This window comes from Salvelinus fontinalis, chromosome 32, assembly GCF_029448725.1.
Source record: "Salvelinus fontinalis isolate EN_2023a chromosome 32, ASM2944872v1, whole genome shotgun sequence".
Classification (NCBI taxonomy): Eukaryota; Metazoa; Chordata; class Actinopteri; order Salmoniformes; family Salmonidae; genus Salvelinus; species Salvelinus fontinalis.
Genome location: NC_074696.1, coordinates 3,177,245 through 3,202,432, shown reverse-complemented (window position 1 = coordinate 3,202,432; position 25,188 = coordinate 3,177,245). Strand labels below are relative to the sequence as shown.

The 25,188-nt window shown below is 47.6% G+C and overlaps 1 protein-coding gene across 1 annotated transcript in view; it reads right to left on the bottom strand.

Moving 5' to 3' along the window:
- runx1t1 (RUNX1 partner transcriptional co-repressor 1) overlaps positions 1-14,720 on the bottom strand; it is a 215,147-nt gene extending 200,427 nt beyond the window's left edge. Inside the window, exon 1 of the mRNA XM_055893226.1 lies at positions 14,164-14,720. The gene's annotated coding sequence lies outside the window, so the exon portion shown is untranslated. The remainder of the gene's footprint in view (positions 1-14,163) is intronic.
- Between the last annotated feature and the right edge of the window lie 10,468 nt (positions 14,721-25,188).

Sequence of the window (25,188 nt, the reverse complement as noted above, 5' to 3'; positions counted from 1 at the left end):
GCCAGCTAACCAGACCAGCCACTAGGTCCAGCCAGCCAGAAAGTCAGACCTGCCATTAAGTCCAGCCAGCCAGACCAGCCAGTCAGCCAGCCAGAAAGTAGGTCCAGCCAGACCAGCCAGTAAGTCCAGCCAGCCAGACCAGCCACTAGGTCCAGCCAGCCAGAAAGTCAGACCTGCCATTAAGTCCAGCCAGCCAGACCAGCCAGCCAGCCAGCAAGTAGGTCCAGCCAGACCAGCCAGCCAGACCAGCCAGTAAGTCCAGCCAGCCAAACCAGTCAGCAAGTCTATGCAGCCAGCCAGTAAGTCCAGCCAGCCAGCCCAACCGGTAAGTCCAACCAGTCAGCCCAACCGGTAAGTCCAACCAGTCAGCCAGTAAGACCAGTCAGCCAGACCAGCCAACAAGTCTAGCCGGCCAGTATGTCCAGCCAGTACCTCCAGCCAGCCAGACCAGTCAGCCAGTCAGCCAGCATGACCAGCTGACCTTTAACAAAGCCTCTAGGACCTCTTACTATATTACTGACCTCTAACCTAGCCTCTACAACCCTTACTGTAATACTGACCTCTAACCTCTACAACCCCTTACTGTAATACTGACCTCTAACCTAGCCTCTACAACCCTTACTGTAATACTGACCTCTAACCTCTACAACCCCTTACTGTAATACTGACCTCTAACCTAGCCTCTACAACCCTTCCTGTAATACTGGCCTCTAACCTAGCCTCTACAACCCTTACTGTAATACTGGCCTCTAACCTAGCCTCTACAACCCTTACTGTAATACTGACCTCTAACCTAGCCTCTACAACCCATTACTGTAATACTGACCTCTAACCTAGCCTCTACAACCCTTACTGTAATACTGGCCTCTAACCTAGTCTCTACAACCCATTACTGTATACTGATCTCTAACCTAGCCTCTACAACCCTTACTGTAATACTGACCTCTAACCTAGCCTCTACAACCCTTACTGTAATACTGACCTCTAACCTAGCCTCTACAACCCATTACTGTAATACTGACCTCTAACCTAGCCTCTACAACCAATTACTGTAATACTGACCTCTAGCCTCTACAACCCTTACTGTATACTGACCTCTAACCTAGCCTCTACAACCCTTACTGTAATACTGACCTCTAACCTAGCCTCTACAACCCGTTACTGTAATACTGACCTCTAACCTATCCTCTACAACCCATTACTGTATACTGACCTCTAGCCTCTACAACCCTTACTGTATACTGACCTCTAACCTAGTCTCTACAACCCGTACTGTAATACTGACCTCTAACCTAGCCTCTACAACCCATTACTGTATACTGACCTCTAACCTAGCCTCTACAACCCTTACTGTAATACTGACCTCTAACCTAGCCCCTACAACCCCTTACTGTAATACTGACCTCTAACCTAGCCTCTACAACCCTTACTGTAATACTGACCTCTAACCTAGCCTCTACAACCCATTACTGTATACTGACCTCTAACCTAGCCTCTACAACCCTTACTGTATACTGACCTCTAACCTAGCCTCTACAACCCTTACTGTAATACTGACCTCTAACCTAGCCCCAACAAACCCTTACTGTAATACTGACCTCTAACCACGCCTCTATCACCCTTACTGTAATACTGACCTCTAACCTAGCCTCTACAACCCATTACTGTATACTGACCTCTAACCTAGCCTCTACAACCCTTACTGTATACTGACCTCTAACCTAGCCTCTACAACCCTTACTGTAATACTGACCTCTAACCTAGCCTCTACAACCCGTTACTGTAATACTGACCTCTAACCTATCCTCTACAACCCGTTACTGTAATACTGACCTCTAACCTAGCCTCTACAACCCCTTACTGTAATACTGACCTCTAACCTAGTCTCTACAACCCGTACTGTAATACTGACCTCTAACCTAGCCTCTACAACCCTTATTGTAATACTGACCTCTAACCTAGCCTCTACAACCCGTTACTGTAATACTGACCTCTAACCTAGCCTCTACAACCCCTTACTGTAATACTGACCTCTAACCTAGCCTCTACAACCCTTACTGTAATACTGACCTCTAACCTAGCCTCTACAACCCTTACTGTAATACTGACCTCTAACCAAGCCTCTACAACCCCTTACTGTAATACTGACCTCTAACCTAGCCTCTACAACCCTTACTGTAATACTGACCTCTAGCCTCTACAACCCTTACTGTAATACTGACCTCTAACCTAGCCTCTACAACCCCTTACTGTAATACTGGCCTCTAACCTAACCTCTACAACCCTTACTGTAATACTGACCTCTAACCTAGCCTCTACCCACCCCAACCAACGTATTTGACCCCATTCACTCTCTCTCTGTCTCTTTCTATCTCAATTTCAATTTAAGCTGCTTTATTGGCATGGGAAACATATGTTTACATATGTTTACATATGTTATGTTTACATTGCCAAAGCACGTGAAGTAGATAATAAACAAAAGTGATATAAACAATACAAAATAACAGTAAACATTACACTCACAGAAGTTCCAAAAGAATAAAAACATTTCAAATGTCATGTTATGTATATATACAGTGTTGTAACGATGTACAAATAGTTAAAGTACAAAAGGAAAAAATAAATAAGCATGAATATGGGTTATATTTACAATGGAGTTTGTTCTTCACTGGTTGCCCTTTTCTTGTAGCAACAGGTCACACATATTGCTGCTGTGATGGAACACTGTGGTATTTCACCCAGTAGATATGGGAGGTTATCAAAATTTAAATTGTTTATGAATTCTTTGTGCGTCTGTGTGATCTGAGGGAAATATGTCTCTTTAATATGGTCACACATTTGGCAGGAGGTTAGGAAGTGCAGCTCAGTTTCAACCTCATTTTGTGGGAAGTGTCTTCTCTTGAGAGCCAGGTCTGCTTACGGGGGCATTTCTCAATAGCAAGGTCTGTACATAGTCAAAGCTATCCTTAAGTTTGGGTCAGTTGCAGTGGTCAGGTGTTCTGCCACTGTGTAGTCTATTTTTATGGCCAAATAGCATTCTAGTTTGCTCTGTTTTTTTGTTAATTACTTCCAAATGTGTCAAGAAAATATTTTTTTGTTTCTCATGATTTGGTTGGGTCGAATTGTGTCGATGTCCTGGGGCTCTGTGGGGTGTGTTTGTGTTTGTGAACAGAGCCCCAGGACCAGCTTGCTTAGGGGGACTCTTCTCCAGGTTCATCTCTCTGTAGGTGATGGCTTTGTTATGGAAGGTTTGGGAATCGCTTCCTTTTAGGTGGTTGTAGAATTTAACGGCTCTTTTCTGGATTTTGATCATTAGCGGGTGTCGGCCTTATTCTGCTCTGCATGCATTATTTGGTGTTTTACGTTGTACACAGAGTATATTTCTGCAGAATTCTGCATGCAGAATCTCAATTTGGTGTTTGTCCCATTTTATGAATTATTGGTTGGTGAGCGGACCCCAGACCTCACAACCATAAAGGGTTGTATAACTGATTCAAATATTTTTTATCCAGATCCTAATTGGCATGTCGAATTTTATATTCCTTTTGATGGCATAGAAATGCCCTTCTTGCCTTGTCCCTCAGATCGTTCACAGCTTTGTGGAAGTTACCTGTGGCGCTGATGTTTAGGCCAATGTATGTGTAGTTTTTGTGTGCTCTAGGGTAACGCTGTCTAGATGGAATTTGTATTTGTGGTCCTGGCAGCTGGACCTTTTTTGGAACACCATTATTTTTGTCTGACTGAGATCTACTGTCAGGGCCCAGGTCTGACAGAATCTGTGCAGAAGATCTAGGTGCTGCTGTAGACCCTCCTTGGTTGGTGACAGAAGCACCAGATCATCAGCAAACAGTAGACATTTGACTTCAGATTCTAGTAGGGTGAGGCCGGGTGCTGCAGACTTCTCTAGTGCCCTCGCTAATTTGTTGATATATATGTTGAAGAGGGTGGGGCTTAAGCTGCATCCCTGTCTCACCCCACGGCCCTGTCTCACCCCACATGGTGTACATGGATTTTATAATGTTGTATGTTTTTTTCCCAATACCACTTCATCAATTTGTAGAGCAGACCCTCATGCCAAATTGAGTCGAAGGCTTTTTTAAAACTCAACAAAAGACTTTGCCTTTGTTTTGTTATGTTTGCCTGTCGATTAGGGTGTGCAGGGTGAATACGTGGTCTGTTGTACGATCATTTGGAAAAAAAGCCAATTTGACATTTGCTCAGTACATTGTTGAGAATGAGTCTGCTGTTATTGATAATGCAGAGGATTTCCCCAAGGTTGCTGTTGACGCATATCCCACGGTAGTTATTGGGCTCAAATCTGTCTCCACTTTTGTGGATTGGGGTGATCATTCCTTGGTTCCAAATATTCGGGAAGATGCCAGAGCTGAGGATGATGTTAAAGAGTTTTAGTATAGCCAATTGGAATTTGTGGTCTGTATATTTTACCATTTCATTGAGGATACCATCAACACCACAGGCCGTTTTGGGTCGGAGGGTTTGTATTTTGTCCTGTAGTGTCACGTCCTGACCAGAGTTCTTATGTGTTTTGCTTGTTTAGTGTTGGTCAGGACGTGAGCTGGGTGGGAATTCTATGTTGTGTGTCTAGTTCGTCTGTTTCTATGTTCAGCCTGATATGGTTCTCAATCAGAGACAGCTGTCAATCGTTGTCCCTGATTGAGAATCATATATAGGTGGCTTGTTTTGTGTTGGGGATTGTGGGTGGTTGTTTCCTGTCTTTGTTTTGTCTGCACCAGCAAGGACTGTGACGGTTAGTGTGTTTTGTCAGTTTGTATTGTGTTTTTGTTTTGTCTTATTAAATTTCATTATGTCTAATTACCACGCTGCACATTGGTCCTCTGATCCTTCTCGCCTCTCCTTGTCTGAGGAGGAGGATGAAGTAGACTGCCGTTACATGTAGTTCATTCAAGGTAATTGTAGAATCCAGTGGGTTCTGGTCGTCTTTAATAGTTGATTCTAAGATTTGTATTTGATCATGTATATGTTTTTGCTGTTTGTTCTTTGTTATGGAGCCAAAAAGATTGGAGAAGTGGTTTACCCATACATCTCCATTTTGGATAGATAATTATTTGTGTTGTTGTTGGTTTAGTATTTTCCAATTTTCCCAGAAGTGGTTAGAGTCTATGGATTCTTCAATTACATTGAGCTGATTTCTGACGTGCTGTTCCTTCTTTTTCCGTAGTGTATTTCTGTATTGTTTTAGTGATTCACCATAGTGAAGGCGTAGACTCAGGTTTTCTGTATTGTTTTAGTGATTCACCATAGTGAAGGAGTAGACTCAGGTTTTCTGTATTGTTTTAGTGATTCACCATAGTGAAGGCGTAGACTCAGGTTTTCTGTATTGTTTTAGTGATTCACCATAGTGAAGGAGTAGACTCAGGTTTTCTGTATTGTTTCAGTGATTCACCATAGTGAAGGCATAGGCTCAGGTTTTCTGTATTGTTTTAGTGATTCATCATAGTGAAGGCGTAGACTCAGGTTTTCTGTCTCTATGTTATTGGTTGGATAGGTTTCTCAATTTCTTTCTTAGATTTTTGCGTTCTTCATCAAACCATTTGTCATTGTTGTTCATTTTCTTCGGTTTTCTGCTATATATTTAGATTTGATAGGGAAGCAGAGAGGTCAAATAAACTGCTAAGATGTTATACTGCCAGGTTTACACCTTCTCTATTAAAGCGAAACGTTTTATCCAGGAAGTTGTCTAAAAGGGATTGGATTTGGTGTTGCCTAATTGTATTTTGGTAGGTTTCCACACTACTTTCCTTCCATCTATAGCATTTCTTAATGTTACTCAGTTCCTTTGGCTTTGATGCCTCATGATTGAGTATTGCTCTGTTCAAGTAGACTGTGATTTTGCTGTGATCTGATAAGGGTGTCAGTGGGCTGACTGTGAACGCTCTGAGAGACTCTGGGTTGAGGTCAGTGATAAAGTAGTCTACAGTACTACTGCCTAGAGATGAGCTATAGGTGTACCTACCATAGGAGTCTCCTCGAAGCCTACCATTGACTATGTACATACCCAGCGTAAGACAGAGCTGCAGGAGTTGTGACCCGTTTTTGTTGGTTATGTTGTCATAGTTGTGTTGAGACACCATCACCCCAGCAGCATAGACACCATTACCCCGGCAGCATAGACACCATCACCCCAGCAGCCTAGACCCCATCACCCCAGCAGCATAGACACCATCACCCCAGCATCATAGACCCCATCACCCCAGCAACCTAGACCCCATCACCCCAGCAAGCTAGACCCCATCACCCCAGCAGGCTAGACCCCATTACCCCAGCAGGCTAGACCCCATCACCCCAGCAGCCTAGACCCCATCACCCCAGCAGCATAGACCCCATCACCCCAGCAGACTAGACCCCATCACCCCAGCAGCATAGACACCATCACCCCAGCAGACTAGACCACATCACCCCAGCAGCATAGACACCATCACCCCATCACCCCAGCAGCGTAGACCACATCACCCCATCACCCCAGCAGACTAGACCCCATCACCCAGCAGCGTAGACCACATCACCCCATCACCCCAGCAGCATAGACCACGTCACCCCAGCAGACTAGACCCCATCAACCCAGCAGACTAGACCCCATCACCCCAGCAGACTAGACCCCATCACCCCAACAGACTAGACCCCATCACAGAAGCAGACTAGACCCCATCACCCCAGCAGCCTAGACCCCATCACCCCAGCAGCCTAGACCCCATCACCCCAGCAGCCTAGACCCCATCACCCCAGCAGCCTAGACCCCATCACCCCAGCAGACTAGACCCTATCACCCCAGCAGACTAGACCCTATCACCCCAGCAGACTAGACCCTATCACCCCAGCAGGCTAGACCCCATCACCCCAGCAGGCTAGACCCCATCACCCCAGCAGGCTCGACCCCATCACCCCAGCAGGCTAGACCCCATCACCCCAGCAGGCTAGACCCCATCACCCCAGCAGGCTAGACCCCATCACCCCAGCAGGCTAGACCCCATCACCCCAGCAGGCTAGACCCCATCACCCCAGCAGACTAGACCCCATCACCCCAGCAGACTAGACCCCATCACCCCAGCAGACTAGACACCATCACCCCAGCAGACTAGACACCATCACCCCAGCAGACTAGACACCATCACCCCAGCAGACTAGACCCCAACACGCCAGAAGACTAGACCCCATCACCCCCAGTAGACTAGACCTCATCACCCCAGCAGACTAGACACCATCACCCCAGGAGCCTAGACCCCATCACCCCAGCAGGCTAGACCCCATCACCCCAGCAGGCTAGACCTCATCACCCAGCATACTAGACCCCATCACCCCAGCAGCCTAGACCCCATCACCTCAGCACCCTAGACCCCATCACCCCAGCAGACTAGACCCCATCACCCCAGCACCATAGACCCCATCACCCCAGCAGCCTAAAGCCCATCACCCCAGCAGCCTAAAGCCCATCACCCCAGCAGACTAGACCCCATCACCCCAGCAGACTAGACCCCATCACCCCAGCAGACTAGACCCCATCACCCCAGCAGACTAGACCCCATCACCCCAGCAGCGTAGTCCTCATCACCCCAGCAGCCTAGACCCCATCACCCCAGCAGCCTAGACCCCATCACCCCAGCAGCCTAGACCCCATCACCCCAGCAGCCTAGACCTCATCACCCCAGCAGTGTAGACCCCATCACCCCAGCAGACTAGACACCATCACCCCAGGAGCCTAGACCCCATCACCCCAGCAGACTAGACCCCATCACCCCAGCAGACTAGACCCCATCACCCCAGCAGCCTAGACCCCATCACCCCAGCAGACTAGACCCCATCACCCCAGCAGACTAGACCCCATTACCCCAGCAGACTAGACCCCATCACCCCAGCAGACTAGACCCCATCACCCCAGCAGACTAGACCCCATTACCCCAACAGTGTAGACCCCAGCACCCCTGCAGACTAGACCCCATCACCACATCACCCCAGCAGGCTAAACCCCATCACCCCAGCAGCATAGACACCATCACCCCAGCATCATAGACACCATCACCCCAGCATCATAGACACCATCACCCCAGCAGCCTAGACACCATCACCCCAGCAGGCTAGACCCCATCACCCCAGCATCATAGACACCATCACCCCAGCAGACTAGACCCCATCACCCCAGCAGACTAGACCCCATCACCCCAGCAGCATAGACACCATCACCCCAGCATCATAGACACCATCACCCCAGCAGCCTAGACCCCATCACCCCAGCAGCCTAGACCCCATCACCCCAGCAGCCTAGACCCCATCACCCCAGCAGGCTAGACCCCATCACCCCAGCAGCCTACACCACATCACCCCAACAGCCTACACCACATCACCCCAGCAGCCTACTCCACATCACCCCAGCAGCCTACTCCACATCACCCCAGCAGACTAGACCCCATCACCCCAGCAGGCTAGACCCCATCACCCCCTGCAGGATAGACCCCATCACCCCAGCAGGCTAGACCCCATCCCCCCAGCAGACTAGACCCAATCACCCAGCAGCGTAGACCACATCACCACATCACCCCGGCAGCATAGACCACGTCACCCCAGCAGACTAGACCCCATCACCCCAGCAGACTAGACCCAATCACCGCAGCAGACTAGACCCCATCACCCCAACAGACTAGACCCCATCACCCCAGCAGACTAGACCCCATCACCCCAGCAGACTAGACCCCATCACCCCAGCAGCCTAGACCCCATCACCCCAGCAGACTAGACCCCATCACCCCAGCAGACTAGACCCCATCACCCCAGCAGACTAGACCCCATCACCCCAGCAGACTAGACCCTATCACCCCAGCAGACTAGACCCTATCACCCCAGCAGCCTAGACCCCATCACCCCAGCAGGCTAGACCCCATCACCCCAGCAGTGTAGACCCCATCACCCCAGCAGACAAGACCCCATCACGCCAGAAGACTAGACCCCATCACCCCAGCAGACTAGACCTCATCACCCCAGCAGACTAGACACCATCACCCCAGGAGCCTAGACCCCATCACCCCAGGAGCCTAGACCCCATCAACCCAGCAGACTAGACCCCATCACCCCAGCAGACTAGACCCCATCACCCCAGCAGACTAGACCCCATCACCCCAGCAGGCTAGACCCCATCACCCCAGCAGACTAGACCCCATCACCCCAGCAGACTAGACCCCATCACCCCAGCAGGCTAGACCTCATCACCCCAGCAGACTAGACCCCATCACCCCAGCAGCCTAAACCCCATCACCCCAGCAGACTAGACCCCATCACCCCAGCAGACTAGACCCCATCACCCCAGCAGACTAGACCCCATCACCCCAGCAGCCTAAACCCCATCACCCCAGCAGACTAGACCCCATCACCCCAGCAGACTAGACCCCATCACCCCAGCAGACTAGACCCCATCACCCCAGCAGCGTAGACCCCATCACCCCAGCAGCCTAGACCCCATCACCCCAGCAGCCTAGACCCCATCACCCCAGCAGCCTAGACCCCATCACCCCAGCAGTGTAGACCCCATCACCCCAGCAGACTAGACCCCATCATGCTAGACCCCATCACCCCAGCAGGCTAGACCCCATCACCCCAGCAGACTAGACCCCATCACCCCAGCAGTGTAGACCCCATCACCCCAGCAGACTAGACCCCATCACCCCAGCAGACTAGACCCCATCACCCCAGCAGACTAGACCCCATCACCCCAGGAGCCTAGACCCCATCACCCCAGGAGCCTAGACCCCATCACCCCAGCAGACTAGACCCCATCACCCCAGGAGCCTAGACCCCATCACCCCTGCAGACTAGACCCCATCACCCCAGCAGCCTAGACCCCATCACCCCAGCAGACTAGACCCCATTACCCAGCAGTGTAGTCACCATCACCCCAGCAGCATATACACCATCACCCCAGCAGCATATACACCATCACCCCAGCAGCATATACACCATCACCCCAGCAGGCTAGACCCCATCACCCCAGCAGGCTAGACCCCATCACTACAGCAGACTAGACCCCATCACCCCAGCAGCGTAGACACCATCACCCCAGCAGCATAGACACCATCACCCCAGCAGCATAGACACCATCACCCCAGCAGCCTAGACACCATCACCCCAGCAGGCTAGACCCCATCACCCCAGCAGGCTAGACCCCATCACCCCAGCAGGCTAGACCCCATCACCCCAGCAGGCTAGACCCCATCACCCCAGCAGGCTAGACCCCATCACCCCAGCAGGCTAGACCCCATCACCCCAGCAGGCTAGACCCCATCACCCCAGCAGGCTAGACCCCATCACCCCCAGCAGGCTAGACCCTATCACCCCAGCAGCCTAGACACCATCACCCCAGCAGCCTAGACATCATCACCCCAGCAGCCTAGACCCCATCACCCCCAGCAGGCTAGACCCCATCACCCCAGCAGACTAGACCCCATCACCCCAACAGCCTACACCACGTCACCTCCAGCAGGCTAGACCCCATCACTACAGCAGACTAGACCCCATCACCCAGCAGCGTAGACCACATCACCCCAGCAGACTAGACTCCATCACCACAGCAGACTAGACTCCATCACCCCCAGCAGGCTAGACCCCATCACCCCCAGCAGGCTAGACCCCATCACCCCAGCAGGCTAGACCACATCACCCCAGCAGACTAGACACCATCACCCCATCACCCCAGCAGCATAGACCACGTCACCCCCAGCAGGCTAGACCCCATCACCCCATCAGACTAGACCCCATCACCCCAGCAGACTAGACCCCATCACCCCAGCAGACTAGACTCCATCACCACAGCAGACTAGACCCCATCACCCCAGCAGACTAGACCCCATCACCCCAGCAGACTAGACCTCATCACCCCAGTATACTAGACCGCATCACCCCAGCAGACTAGACCCCATCACCCCAGCAGACTAGACCCCATCACCCCAGCAGACTAGACCCCATCACCCCAGCAGACTAGACCCCATCACCCCAGCAGACTAGACCCCATCACCCCAGCAGACTAGACCCCATCACCCCAGCAGCCTAGACCCCATCACCCCAGCAGCCTAGACCCCATCACCCCAGCAGACTAGACCCCATCACACCAGCAAACTAGACCTCATCACCCAGCAGCCATTCCAGTGTCTGCTCTTTTTCTTTCTCAGCACAGAAGACATGCTGACTGCCACGGAGACCAAGTTCCCGTAGCCAGGAGTAAAAAATAAAAACCAACCCTTTTCATTTCAATGTTAAGCTGTTGCCTAAACACTAGGCTACCCCACCACTACCAATACAACCACTGCCCCCTAAAAGAAATCCCATTTCAACTTCAACTTGGATTTTTTGGGGGGGGGGGTTCACGTGAGGATTTGTGGGCACTGACAAAGTCTCAGTGGGTGGATAGTAAAAACATTAGGATGGATTGAGGAGATGTGACTGGTCCTTGGTTGGGGTTTGGCCAGGTGGTGTCCTAATGACATGCAAAGTCCCACAGATGTCAACCTTTAAAAGAAGAGCGACCAAAACTATGAAGAGCAGAAACACAGACAGCACAGTGTGTTGCTAAGACCCTTGAATGAGCCGGGTTCAGGGACTCTAGACTCCAGGGGATAGTCAGCTGACGTAGAGGCCTACCTCAGGTTGAAGGGGTGACATTGGATGTGACAGATTGGTGTGTGTGTGTGTGTGTGTGTGTGTGTGTGTGTTGGGAGAGCAGACAGGCTGGCCAGGCATGAACATTAAAGCATTCTTTCATACTGACATGTATATTATTATTAAATTATAAATTTTGATATACTACATACTGATATGAATATTATTATTTAATTATTCATTTTTATATTCTACATACTGATATGTATATTATTATTCATTTATATATACTACATACTGGTATGTATATTGATATGCAATAGTATATTAAACTACATGCTGATATGTATATTGATATTCAACGGCATATACTAGACCCCATCCCCCAGCAGACTAGACCTCATCACCCAGCAGACTAGACCCCATCACCCCAGTATACTAGACCCCATCACCCCAGCAGCCTAGACCCCATCACCCCAGCATACTAGACCCCATCACCCCATCACCCCAGCAGCCTAGACCCCATCACCCCAGCAGACTAGACCCCATCACCCCAGCATACTAGACCCCATCACCCCAGCATACTAGACCCCATCACCCCAGCAGCATAGACCCCATCACCCCAGCATACTAGACCCCATCACCCCAGCATACTAGACCCCATCACCCCAGCATACTAGACCCCATCACCCCAGCAGACTAGACCCCATCACCCCAGCACACTAGACCCCATCACCCACGCACACTAGACCCCATCACCCCAGTATACTAGACCCCATCACCCCAGCACACTAGACCCCATCACCCACGCACACTAGACCCCATCACCCACGCACACTAGACCCCATCACCCACGCACACTAGACCGCATCACCCCAGTATACTAGACCCCATCACCCCAGCATACTAGACCCCATCACCCCAGCACACTAGACCCCATCACCCCAGCACACTAGACCCCATCACCCCAGCACACTAGACCCCATCACCCAGCACACTAGACCCCATCACCCCAGCATACTAGACCCCATCACCCCAGCATACTAGACCCCATCACCCCAGCACACTAGACAACATCACCCCAGCATACTAGACCCCATCACCCCAGCATACTAGACCCCATCACCCCAGCATACTAGACCCCATCACCCCAGCACGCTAGACCCCATCACCCCAGCACACTAGACCCCATCACCCCAGCACACTAGACCCCATCACCCCAGCACACTAGACCCCATCACCCCAGCATACTAGACCCCATCACCCCAGCATACTAGACCCCATCACCCCAGCACACTAGACCCCATCACCCACGCACACTAGACCCCATCACCCACGCACACTAGACCGCATCACCCCAGTATACTAGACCCCATCACCCCAGCATACTAGACCGCATCACCCCAGTATACTAGACCGCATCACCCCAGCATACTAGACCGCATCACCCCAGTATACTAGACCGCATCACCCCAGTATACTAGACCCCATCACCCCAGCATACTAGACCCCATCACCCCAGTATATTAGACCGCATCACCCCAGTATACTAGACCGCATCACCCCAGTATACTAGACCCCATCACCCCAGCATACTAGACCGCATCACCCCAGTATACTAGACCGCATCACCCCAGCACACTAGACCCCATCACCCCAGCACACTAGACCCCATCACCCCAGCACACTAGACCCCATCACCCCAGCATACTAGACCCCATCACCCCAGCACACTAGACCCCATCACCCCAGCATACTAGACCCCATCACCCCGAATCATTCCGAATTTTTAAGGTTCTGGTTAAGGTTCGGGATCGGCTTAAAACCAAAATAACAAAAACAACTTCCTATCCTGCTGGATTGAACATTAAACCATCGGAGCCAGAAGCAGACGCACATGACCATGTGCCATACACGCAAAACAGAAATACACTTGAAGGTGACTGTTGCCCCTAGTGGCCGATTTTCACGTCATCTCCCGATGTCCTAAGACATGGATGGATGTCCAATACTGACTTATCACGGGTGACCTGCCTGCCCAAATCATCTTTGTATGAAAGCATTACGCGCGGAAAGAACCACGTTGCATACATAGTCAATTCTTTCACCGGGGTTTTCTCTTATGTCTAATGAACATGAAAAATGACAACTAGAACATAATAAGCCTGCTGATTAAAATCCATGTTATATTATTACGGGTCTGTTTCACCAGAGATTCCCTTTATTTTACGCGCATTTATTTCCAATAATATCATATCCGGTTGCGCATGAATATAAACCGCAATTACATAGTCTAGATCATAGATTATTTCAATTCATATTCATATTTTGACATTATTTTTGACGAAGCATTTCCATAAAAGAGCCATTGCCCACTTCAGCAAGCACCTTTGTTGTATCCGATACATTTCACCACGGCTACGACGCAACAGGGCTACAGCAAGTCTCACCAGATGATCTAGCCGATATCAACCAAATATACACAGCAACATAAAAGACAAGCAAAGAAGAGAGTGAATAACGCGTGAATAAGTAAATGCCACTTACACTGAAAAGATGCAAAATTCCCACCATGCGTTACGATGGTGTGAGGGCAAAAAAATGTATTTCCAGTCAGTCTCTGACTCCAGTCCACTCCAATCAATGTTAAAATGACGAATGTTTATCAGTTCGGTCAATAAGAAGAACGGCTCAAGAAGTCCGAACGGTCCGTCAGATACCCAGAACACATGAGCAGCACAGCAGGGTGGCAACGATTCTTCATTCAGCAGAAAACATTCTGAATGGAACGGAACTGATGTTCCAGACGTTCGAGTCGAGCTAGAGAGAAAACACGGACGTGATGCGACGCTATCAAAATAAGCTGTTCTGCTTTTCCGTCGCTGAAAAGCCTTTTTATCTTCCAAAAGGACTGTTGAAATTAAATGAATTTAATCTTATAGATATAGGCTAGTCTAGGTTAGAGAGGAGATGAATAACCACACATTCGGACTTGCACATCTGGCGCGCCTACCGGTTGTGTGTCGGTTGCCGTTAGAACGAGGAATAGAATAGTGATGCTTCCTCCTGCAGTTGGGGTCGGTCGGCGGCGCTCCGGGACCCAGGTGGAGGGAGTCGGTGTGGGCGGGCTCCCAGCGGTGGGAGGAGGAGGAGGAGGATGTGTGACAGGCTGACTGAGCAAGCAGCTTCAGCAGGCTGAGGCGTCTGTGTCCCAAAACATGTCGAAGAGGTCAAGTAGAAGTGTATAATAGACTAGAATAGTGAGTTATAGACAAAAAGTCACCTGGGTTATTTTTTATTGCCCCACTCAATTAGAGCAACTACTGAACTGTGCCTCTGTAGGTGACGTGCACACAACTCTCTGTTTCACACTGACGCTCTCATCTCTCTCTGGCCCTCTAAAATTATATTTCAATTCAAGGGGCTTTATTGGCATGGGACACATATGTTAACGTTGCCAAAGCACATGAAGAAGATAATAAACACAAGTGGAATAAACAATAAAAATGAACATTAAATAATACACTCACAGATGTTCCAGAAGAATAAAGGCATTTCAAATGTCATATTATGTGCAAATAGGTACAAAAGTGGGAAAATAAACAAATATGGGTTGTATTTACAATGGTGTTTGTTCTTCACTGGTTGCCCTTTTCTTGTGGCAACAGGTCACACATCTTGCTGCTGTGATGTCACACTGTGGTATTCCACCCAGTAGATATGGGAGTTTATCAAAATTGGATTTGTTTTCGAATTCTTTGTGGATCTGTGTGATCTGAGGGAAATATGTGTCTCTAATATGGTCATACATTGGGCAGGAGGTTAGGAAGTGCAGCTCAGTTTCCACCTCATTTTGTGGGCAGTGTGCACATAGCCTGTCTTCTCTTGAGAGCCATGTCTGCCTACGGCGGCCTTTCTCAATAGCAAGGCTATGCTCACTGAGTCTGTACATAGTCAAAGGTATTCTGTTTAGGTATAGGTACAGGTATATACTCTCTGTTTAGGGCCAGGAGAGGCTACGCTCACTGAGTCTGTACATAGTCAAAGGTATTCTGTTTAGGTACAGGTATATACTCGCTGTTTAGGGCCAGGAGAGGCTATGCTCACTGAGTCTGTACATAGTCAAAGGTATTCTGTTTAGGTACAGGTATATACTCTCTGTTTAGGGCCAGGAGAGGCTACGCTCACTGAGTCTGTACATAGTCAAAGGTATTCTGTTTAGGTACAGGTATATACTCGCTGTTTAGGGCCAGGAGAGGCTATGCTCACTGAGTCTGTACATAGTCAAAGGTATTCTGTTTAGGTACAGGTATATACTCTCTGTTTAGGGCCAGGAGAGGCTATGCTCACTGAGTCTGTACATAGTCAAAGGTATTCTGTTTAGGTACAGGTATATACTCTCTGTTTAGGGCCAGGAGAGGCTATGCTCACTGAGTCTGTACATAGTCAAAGGTATTCTGTTTAGGTATAGGTACAGGTATATACTCTCTGTTTAGGGCCAGGAGAGGCTACGCTCCCTGAGTCTGTACATAGTCAAAGGTATTCTGTTTAGGTACAGGTATATACTCGCTGTTTAGGGCCAGGAGAGGCTATGCTCACTGAGTCTGTACATAGTCAAAGGTATTCTGTTTGTGTACTCTCTGTTTAGGGCCAGGAGAGGATACGCTCACTGAGTACATCATCTGTACTCTTTCTCTCTAAACTCACGCAGGTTACCCTGCAGTAACACAAGAAACTTTCCCCACCATATGGAAGTCATTCCGCCAGCCGAGTAGAGCTGAGCCAATCAGAATAGAGTAGAGCTGAGCCAATCAGAGTAGAGTAGAGCTGAGCCAATCAGAGTAGAGTAGAGCTGCGCCAATCAGAGTAGAGTAGAGCTGAGCCAATCAGAGTAGAGTAGAGCTGAGCCAATCAGAGTAGAGTAGAGCTGAGCCAATCAGAGTGGAGTAGAGCTGAGCCAATCAGAGTTGAGTAGAGCTGAGCCAATCAGAGTAGAGTAGAGCTGAGCCAATTAAGGTAGAGTAGAGCTGAGCCAATCAGAGTAGAGTAGAGTTGAGCCAATCAGAGTAGAGTAGAGCTGAGCCAATCAGAGTAGAGTAGAGCTGAGCCAATCAGAGTAGAGTAGAGCTGAGCCAATCAGAGTAGAGTACAGCTGAGCCAATCAGAGTAGAGTAGAGCTGAGCCAATTAAGGAAGAGTAGAGCTGAGCCAATAAGAGTAGAGTAGAGCTGAGCCAATCAGAGTAGAGGTGAGCCAGGCAGAGTAGAGTAGAGCAGAGCCAATCAGAGTAGAGTAGAGCTGAGCCAATCAGAGTAGAGTAGAGCTGAGCCAATCAGAGTAGAGTAGAGCAGAGCCAATCAGAGTAGAGTAGAGCTGAGCCAATCAGAGCAGAGTAGAGCAGAGCCAATCAGAGTAGAGTAGAGCTGAGCCAATCAGAGTAGAGTAGAGCTGAGCCAATCAGAGTAGAGTAGAGCTGAGCCAATCAGAGTAGAGTAGAGCTGAGCCAATCAGAGTAGAGTAGAGCTGAGCCAATCAGAGTAGAGTAGAGCTGAGCCAATCAGAGTAGAGTAGAGCTGAGCCAATCAGAGTAGAGTAGAGCTGAGCCAAGCAGAGTGTAGTAGAGCTGAGCCAATCAGAGTAGAGTAGAGCTGAGCCAATTAAGGAAGATTAGAGCTGAGCCAATTAAGGAAGATTAGAGCTGAGCCAATCAGAGTAGAGTAGAGGTGAGCCAATCAGAGTAGAGCAGAGCTGAGCCAGGCAGAGTAGAGTAGAGCAGAGCCAATAAGAGTAGAGTAGAGCTGAGCCAATCAGAGTAGAGTAGAGTGAGCCAGGCAGAGCAGAGTAGAGCAGAGCCAATCAGAGTAGAGTAGAGCTGAGCCAATCAGAGCAGAGTAGAGCAGAGCCAATCAGAGTAGAGTAGAGCTGAGCCAATCAGAGTAGAGTAGAGCTGAGCCAATCAGAGTAGAGCAGAGCTGAGCCAGGCAGAGAAGAGTAGAATAGAGTAGAGCTGAGCCAGGCAGAGCAGAATGGAGCAGAGTAGATTTGAGCCAGGCAGCAGCCAGGGTAAGCAGAAGCTTCATTATTACAGCCTGTTGATAACAGCCCTCTCTCTCTCTCTGTTTGTGTATCTCTCTCTCTCTCTCTGTTTGTGTATCTCTCTCTCTCTCTCTCTCTCTCTCTCTCTCTCTCTCTCTCTCTCTCTCTCTCTCTCTCTCTCTCTCTCTGTCTCTCTCTCTGTCTCTCTCTCTTCACTCACTCTTTCTCTCTCGCCTTGGATATTCCAGGATGAGATAGTGAAGACTTCGTGTTCGATAAAGTGTCCAATGTTGTTAGTCTGTTTGCTCTCTCTTCTCTCTTTCTCTCTCTTCTATCTCTCTTCTATCTCTCTTCTATCTCTCTTCTATCTCTCTTCTATCTCTCTTCTATCTCTCTTCTCTCTCTCTTCTCTCTCTCTTCTCTCTCTCTTCTCTCTCTCTTCTCTCTCTCTTCTCTCTCTCTCTCTCTCTCTCTCTCTCTCTCTCTCTCTCTCTCTCTCTCTCTCTCTCTCTCTCTCTCTCTCTCTCTCTCTCTCTCTCTCTCTCTCTCTCTCTCTCTCTCTCTCTCTCTCTCTCTCTCTCTCTCTCTCTCTCTCTCTCTCTCTCTCTCTCGCAAACACGTTCCATCTGGAAGTCATTCTGCCTCTGACAAAGTAGAACTGAACAGACCAGAACAAAGCAAAACAGAGTAGAGTAGAGTAGAGCAGAGTAGAGTAGAGCAGAATTGAGCCAAGCAGAGTTGTGCTGATGCAGGCAGAGTAGAGTAGAGTAGAGCAGAGTAGAGTAGAGTAGAGTAGAGCAGAATTGAGCCAAGCAGAGTTGTGCTGATGCAGGGAGAGTAGAGTAGAGTAGAGTAGAGCTGTGTTGTGCTGAGGCAGGGAGAGTAGAGTAGAGCTGAGAAAGGGAGAGTAGAGTAGAGTAGTGCTGAGGCAGGGAGAGTAGAGTAGAGTAGAGCTGAGGCAGGGAGAGTAGAGTAGAGTAGAGCTGAGGCAGGGAGAGTAGAGTAGAGCTGAGGCAGGGAGAGTAGAGTAGAGTTGTGCTGAGGCAGGGAGAGTAGAGTAGAGCTGAGAAAGGGAGAGTAGAGTAGAGTAGTGCTGAGGCAGGGAGAGTAGAGTAGAGTAGAGCTGAGGCAGGGAGAGTAGAGTAGAGTAGAGCTGAGGCAGGGAGAGTAGAGTAGAGCTGAGGCAGGGAGAGTAGAGTAGAGTTGTGCTGAGGCAGGGAGAGTAGAGTAGAGAGGAGTAGAGTAGAGTTTTGCTGAGGCAGGGAGAGTAGAGTAGAGTAGAGAGGAGTAGAGTAAAGTTGTGCCGAGGCAGGGAGAGTAGAGTAGAGTTTTGCTGAGGCAGGGAGAGTAGAGTAGAGCTGATGCAGGTAGAGTAGAGTAGAGCTGAGGCAGGGAGAGTAGAGTAGAGTTGTGCTGAGGCAGGGAGAGTAGAGTAGAGCTGTGCTGAGGCAGGGAGAGTAGAGTAGAATTGTGCTGAGGCAGGGAGAGTAGAGTAGAGCTGAGAAAGGGAGAGTAGAGTAGAGTAGTGCTGAGGCAGGGAGAGTAGAGTAGAGTAGAGCTGAGGCAGGGAGAGTAGAGTAGAGTAGAGCTGAGGCAGGGAGAGTAGAGTAGAGCTGAGGCAGGGAGAGTAGAGTAGAGTTGTGCTGAGGCAGGGAGAGTAGAGTAGAGAGGAGTAGAGTAGAGTTTTGCTGAGGCAGGGAGAGTAGAGTAGAGTAGAGAGGAGTAGAGTAAAGTTGTGCCGAGGCAGGGAGAGTAGAGTAGAGTTTTGCTGAGGCAGGGAGAGTAGAGTAGAGCTGATGCAGGTAGAGTAGAGTAGAGCTGAGGCAGGGAGAGTAGAGTAGAGTTGTGCTGAGGCAGGGAGAGTAGAGTAGAGCTGTGCTGAGGCAGGGAGAGTAGAGTAGAATTGTGCTGAGGCAGGGAGAGTAGAGTAGAGCTGATGCAGGTAGAGTAGAGTAGAGCTGAGGCAGGGAGAGTAGAGTAGAGCTGTGCTGAGGCAGGGAGAGTAGAGTAGAGTAGGGCTGTGCTGAGGCAGGGAGAGTAGAGTAGAGCTGAGGCAGGGAGAGGAGAGTAGAGCTGAGGCAGGGAGAGTAGAGTAGAGTAGAGCTGAGGCAGGGAGAGTAGAGTAGAGTTGTGCTGAGGCAGGGAAAGTAGAGTAGAGTTGTGCTGAGGCAGGGAGAGTAGAGTAGAGCTGTGCTGAGGCAGGGAGAGTAGAGTAGAGTTGTGCTGAGGCAGGGAGAGGAGAGTAGAGCTGAGGCAGGGAGAGGAGAGTAGAGCTGATGCAGGGAGAGTAGAGTAGAGCTGAGGCAGGGAGAGTAGAGTAGAGCTGTGCTGAGGCAGGGAGAGTAGAGTAGAGTTGTGCTGAGGCAGGGAGAGGAGAGTAGAGCTGAGGCAGGGAGAGGAGAGTAGAGCTGAGGCAGGGAGAGGAGAGTAGAGCTGAGGCAGGGAGAGGAGAGTAGAGCTGAGGCAGGGAGAGTAGAGTAGAGCTGAGGCAGGGAGAGTAGAGTAGAGCAGAGCTGAGGCAGGGAGAGTAGAGTAGGGCTGTGCTGAGGCAGGGAGAGTAGAGTAGAGCAGAGCTGAGGCAGGGAGAGTAGAGTAGAGTAGGGCTGTGCTGAGGCAGGGAGAGTAGAGTAGAGCAGAACTGAGGCAGGGAGAGTAGAGTAGAGTAGGGCTGTGCTGAGGCAGGGAGAGTAGAGTAGAGTAGAGCTGAGGCAGGGAGAGTAGAGTAGAGTAGGGCTGTGCTGAGGCAGGGAGAGTAGAGTAGAGCTGTGCTGAGGCAGGGAGAGTAGAGTAGAGTAGAGCTGAGGCAGGGAGAGTAGAGTAGAGTAGGGCTGTGCTGAGGCAGGGAGAGTAGAGTAGAGTAGAGCTGAGGCAGGGAGAGTAGAGTAGGGCTGTGCTGAGGCAGGGAGAGTAGAGTAGAGCTGTGCTGAGGCAGGGAGAGTAGAGTAGAGCAGAGCTGAGGCAGGGAGAGTAGAGTAGAGTAGGGCTGTGCTGAGGCAGGGAGAGTAGAGTAGAGTAGAGCTGAGGCAGGGAGAGTAGAGTAGAGTAGGGCTGTGCTGAGGCAGGGAGAGTAGAGTAGAGTAGGGCTGTGCTGAGGCAGGGAGAGGAGAGTAGGGCTGTGCTGAGGCAGGGAGAGTAGAGTAGAGCAGAGCTGAGGCAGGGAGAGTAGAGTAGAGTAGGGCTGTGCTGAGGCAGGGAGAGTAGAGTAGAGCAGAGCTGAGGCAGGGAGAGTAGAGTAGAGTAGGGCTGTGCTGAGGCAGGGAGAGTAGAGTAGAGTAGAGCTGAGGCAGGGAGAGTAGAGTAGAGTAGGGCTGTGCTGAGGCAGGGAGAGTAGAGTAGAGCTGAGGCAGGGAGAGTAGAGTAGAGTAGGGCTGTGCTGAGGCAGGGAGAGGAGAGTAGGGCTGTGCTGAGGCAGGGAGAGTAGAGTAGAGTAGAGCTGAGGCAGGGAGAGTAGAGTAGGGCTGTGCTGAGGCAGGGAGAGTAGAGTAGAGTAGGGCTGTGCTGAGGCAGGGAGAGGAGAGTAGAGTTGTTTCCAGGGGAAGCAGAAGATTATTTTACAGCCTGATGATAACAGACCTCTCAACCTCTCTCTGTTCCGCTCTCTCCTTCTCCATGCTCTCTCAACTCTCTCATCTCTCTCGCTCTCTGTTTCTTTCAAATTCAGATTGCTTTTATTGGCATGAAATACAATTTGTAGATATATACAACAACATGATGATGGTTCCACTGTGTTTTACTGTCAGTTATATACAACATGATGATGGTTCCACTGTGTATTACTGTCAGTTATATACAACATGATGATGGTTCCACTGTGTATTACTGTCAGTTATATACAACAACATGATGATGGTTCCACTGTGTATTACTGTCAGTTATATACAACATGATGATGGTTCCACTATGTATTACTGTCAGTTATATACAACATGATGATGGTTCCACTGTGTATTACTGTCAGTTATATACAACATGATGATGGTTCCACTATGTATTACTGTCAGTTATATACAACATGATGATGGTTCCACTGTGTATTACTGTCAGTTATATACAACAACATGATGATGGTTCCACTGTGTATTACTGTCAGTTATATACAACATGATGATGGTTCCACTGTGTATTACTGTCAGTTATATACAACATGATGATGGTTCCACTGTGTATTACTGTCAGTTATATACAACAACATGATGATGGTTCCACTGTGTATTACTGTCAGTTATATACAACATGATGATGGTTCCACTGTGTATTACTGTCAGTTATATACAACATGATGATGGTTCCACTGTGTATTACTGTCAGTTATATACAACATGATGATGGTTCCACTGTGTATTACTGTCAGTTATATACAACATGATGATGGTTCCACTGTGTATTACTGTCAGTTATATACAACATGATGATGGTTCCACTGTGTATTACTGTCAGTTATATACAACATGATGATGGTTCCACTGTGTATTACTGTCAGTTATATACAACATGATGATGGTTCCACTGTGTATTACTGTCAGTTATATACAACATGATGATGGTTCCACTGTGTATTACTGTCAGTTATATACAACATGATGATGGTTCCACTGTGTATTACTGTCAGTTATATACAACATGATGATGGTTCCACTGTGTATTACTGTCAGTTATATACAACATGATGATGGTTCCACTGTGTATTACTGTCAGTTATATACAACATGATGATGGTTCCACTGTGTATTACTGTCAGTTATATACAACATGATGATGGTTCCACTGTGTATTACTGTCAGTTATATACAACATGATGATGGTTCCACTGTGTATTACTGTCAGTTATATACAACATGATGATGGTTCCACTGTGTATTACTGTCAGTTATATACAACAACATGATGATGGTTCCACTGTGTATTACTGTCAGTTATATACAACATGATGATGGTTCCACTGTGTATTACTGTCAGTTATATACAACATGATGATGGTTCCACTGTGTATTACTGTCAGTTATATACAACATGATGATGGTTCCACTGTGTATTACTGTCAGTTATATACAACATGATGATGGTTCCACTGTGTATTACTGTCAGTTATATACAACATGATGATGGTTCCACTGTGTATTACTGTCAGTTATATACAACCATGATGATGGTTCCACTATGTATTACTGTCAGTTATATACAACATGATGATGGTTCCACTGTGTATTACTGTCAGTTATATACAACATGATGATGGTTCCACTGTGTATTACTGTCAGTTATATACAACATGATGATGGTTCCACTGTGTATTACTGTCAGTTATATACAACATGATGATGGTTCCACTGTGTATTACTGTCAGTTATATACAACATGATGATGGTTCCACTGTGTATTACTGTCAGTTATATACAACATGATGATGGTTCCACTGTGTATTACTGTCAGTTATATACAACATGATGATGGTTCCACTGTGTATTACTGTCAGTTATATACAACATGATGATGGTTCCACTGTGTATTACTGTCAGTTATATACAACAACATGATGATGGTTCCACTGTGTATTACTGTCAGTTATATACAACATGATGATGGTTCCACTGTGTATTACTGTCAGTTATATACAACATGATGATGGTTCCACTGTGTATTACTGTCAGTTATATACAACATGATGATGGTTCCACTGTGTATTACTGTCAGTTATATACAACATGATGATGGTTCCACTGTGTATTACTGTCAGTTATATACAACATGATGATGGTTCCACTGTGTATTACTGTCAGTTATATACAACATGATGATGGTTCCACTGTGTATTACTGTCAGTTATATACAACATGATGATGGTTCCACTGTGTATTACTGTCAGTTATATACAACATGATGATGGTTCCACTGTGTATTACTGTCAGTTATATACAACATGATGATGGTTCCACTGTGTATTACTGTCAGTTATATACAACATGATGATGGTTCCACTGTGTATTACTGTCAGTTATATACAACATGATGATGGTTCCACTGTGTATTACTGTCAGTTATATACAACATGATGATGGTTCCACTGTGTATTACTGTCAGTTATATACAACATGATGATGGTTCCACTGTGTATTACTGTCAGTTATATACAACATGATGATGGTTCCACTGTGTATTACTGTCAGTTATATACAACATGATGATGGTTCCACTGTGTATTACTGTCAGTTATATACAACATGATGATGGTTCCACTGTGTATTACTGTCAGTTATATACAACAACATGATGATGGTTCCACTGTGTATTACTGTCAGTTATATACACAACATGATGATGGTTCCACTGTGTATTACTGTCAGTTATATACAACATGATGATGGTTCCACTGTGTATTACTGTCAGTTATATACAACATGATGATGGTTCCACTATGTATTACTGTCAGTTATATACAACATGATGATGGTTCCACTGTGTATTACTGTCAGTTATATACAACATGATGATGGTTCCACTGTGTATTACTGTCAGTTATATACAACATGATGATGGTTCCACTGTGTATTACTGTCAGTTATATACAACATGATGATGGTTCCACTGTGTATTACTGTCAGTTATATACAACATGATGATGGTTCCACTGTGTATTACTGTCAGTTATATACAACATGATGATGGTTCCACTGTGTATTACTGTCAGTTATATACAACATGATGATGGTTCCACTGTGTATTACTGTCAGTTATATACAACATGATGATGGTTCCACTGTGTATTACTGTCAGTTATATACAACACATGATGATGGTTCCACTGTGTATTACTGTCAGTTATATACAACATGATGATGGTTCCACTGTGTATTACTGTCAGTTATATACAACATGATGATGGTTCCACTGTGTATTACTGTCAGTTATATACAACATGATGATGGTTCCACTGTGTATTACTGTCAGTTATATACAACATGATGATGGTTCCACTGTGTATTACTGTCAGTTATATACAACATGATGATGGTTCCACTGTGTATTACTGTCAGTTATATACAACATGATGATGGTTCCACTGTGTATTACTGTCAGTTATATACACACATGATGATGGTTCCACTGTGTATTACTGTCAGTTATATACAACATGATGATGGTTCCACTGTGTATTACTGTCAGTTATATACAACATGATGATGGTTCCACTGTGTATTACTGTCAGTTATATACAACATGATGATGGTTCCACTGTGTATTACTGTCAGTTATATACAACATGATGATGGTTCCACTGTGTATTACTGTCAGTTATATACAACATGATGATGGTTCCACTGTGTATTACTGTCAGTTATATACAACATGATGATGGTTCCACTGTGTATTACTGTCAGTTATATACAACATGATGATGGTTCCACTGTGTATTACTGTCAGTTATATACAACATGATGATGGTTCCACTGTGTATTACTGTCAGTTATATACAACATGATGATGGTTCCACTGTGTATTACTGTCAGTTATATACAACATGATGATGGTTCCACTGTGT